The sequence below is a fragment of the Nyctereutes procyonoides genome, unplaced genomic scaffold (genome assembly GCF_905146905.1).
Source record: "Nyctereutes procyonoides isolate TBG_1078 unplaced genomic scaffold, NYPRO_anot_genome, whole genome shotgun sequence".
Taxonomy (NCBI): domain Eukaryota; kingdom Metazoa; phylum Chordata; class Mammalia; order Carnivora; family Canidae; genus Nyctereutes; species Nyctereutes procyonoides.
In genome coordinates, this window is record NW_026575146.1 from 42,879,974 (window position 1) to 42,882,323 (window position 2,350).

Here is a 2,350-nt window from a genome sequence, read left to right on the forward strand (position 1 = left end):
TCCTTTAGAAAAAATTGAACTTCTCCCCCCAGCCTCCAGAGCTATCTTCAAGTGTTTTGCTTTTTATCTTCTGCTGGAATCTCTCTGGACTTGAATTTCCTGAGAGTTGAAAGGACTGGTATGGCTAGTTTACCTTAGATCATTCCCTCTCCAGAATCCTATGAATCTATTCTGCCAAAGGTGTTGTAGAGAGTGTTCAGTGGAATATTCTAGATGTGGATTGGAATCTGGGCAGTTGGGGCAAGAGAGAGGGTCAAAGGTGCCTTCCTGGAAAACTGCAGGTATGGTACTGTCACTAAGGGAAACAGGAAAGTCAGCATCTGGAAGGGCCATGCAAATTTATTTTTGCAGGTGGAGAAACATGTCAATGGGTTCACAAGGCAACTGGTAATGATTACAGAACAGCATTTCTCGAACCCTGGCTTACAGACCACATGCATCAGAAATACTTGAGTGCTTGTAAAAAGGAACTTCTTGGATTCCTCTCCAGATCTAGTGGGCCAGAAACTCTCAGGGGACCCAAGAATCTGCATTTTATTAGGCTTTCTAGGAGATACTTGTGAACTGCTGGATGAGAACATGAGGGGCAGCAGTTGTTGATGTCAATTCAAGAGCCAGAAAAGGTTGAGCATTCTCAGAGGGGGATGAGTGTACCAAGTGAAGTGTGAGTCCCAAAGTCACACTAAAGAGGAAGTCCAGAGGGGAGGCTTTTAGGGGTGGGAGGGGGCAGGGCGGTGAAGGGAAGATGGGCAGAAATGTGGCCGCTTGACTTTGAGGACATAGAACTGTTTTAGTTGAGGGATGAAGACAGACGGAGACACATTTACAACTAGGAGTGAGTGTGTGAGGATAAAATGTAGACCCTGAAAATGAGAATTGAAATAAGATGATGTTGTGAAGGGGCATCATCACAAACAAAACAAGGAAGTTTGTCAAGATAAGCAAAATCTGTGCTTGTCAGAAGCCCTTTTGAGTCACAGTCTTAAAAATGGTAGATGCCACTTTGGGCCAAGTAAGGTGGCTCAGGGTGGGCAGGGACCAGTGTACCTGTTCATACCCTTTCCCCTGTGGGCCCTTGTTAGCATTACTGTCGGGCAGACATAAGGGAACTGTTTTCTGACACCCTAAACACTTTGGCAATGAGCAATGAAATTATACTCAAGGACATGAGATATTTTCCATTCATTCAAATGATATTTATGTAGGCTAAAATATATCTCTCTTAAAAATAGCCACATCCTAATTAGATACTGTGAACATGAATGTCAATGTTACCTTATATGACCAAAAAAAAAAAAAATCTTTCAGATGTCATTCAGTTAAGGATCTTGCATTGAGAGAGTCTAAGTGGGCCCTAGATGCAATCACACATGTCCATAAAAGAGAGGCCAAAGTGACCACACACACACACACACACACACACACACACACACACACAGAAAACAAGAGCAGGTGATGTGACCACAGAGGCAGAGATTGAAATGGTATGGCCCCAGCCAGAGAATATTAACAGTGCCTAAAACCTGCAAGAGGTGTAGGACAAATTCTCCCCTAGACAGCCTCTGGAGGGAGCTCAGTTCTGCAGACACCTTGATTTCAGCTCAGTGAAAAGGACTTAGGAATTCTGGCCTCCAGAACTGTCAGAAAATAAAGTATGTTGTTTTAAGCCACCAAGTTTGTGGTAATTTGTTCTAGCAGCCACAGGGATCAGTATCCCAATTGGGAAAGGTACAGTATCCCAATTGGGAAGTAGAGTACAGTACAGTACAGTATCCCAATTGGGAAAGGGGAAACGTGATGCACAAAGAATTCTTTCTTATGTCTCTACCCCCAGCTCAGCACCACCTTTATTTCTAGATGGGTTAAAAGTAACATCCTTCACAAAGGCACTTTCAACCACTCCATCCCTCCTTGTCTTCTTGACAGTTTAGAAGGAATTAAAGCACTTTGCTTTTCTCACAGTGACTAATGGAGCTTGCTGAGCTATTAGAGTGGTATTTTACTGTACTTTTTTGGGTAAATTGTGGAACTCATTACTGTAATACTTGAACAAATTTAAACACCTAACTCACACTCCTTTTATTCCTTTCTCCCTGTGTGACTAACTGTAGATACTGCATAATGAAACCAAATAAACTCCGTGAAGTGTGTAATGCCTACTTAATTCTGTCCCTGTTCTCTGAATCAACTACTTCTCTTTTCTTTCTGACTAGAGCCAGTCATTTAACTCATACAATAATACCCATTTGTCCACATTTAGTTACCTGGAGTTTGTATAGATGGAAGTCAAGTCTAGTTAGATTGCCAGGGCACTTAGTGATTAATGGAAACAACTTTTGTATTAGTATAA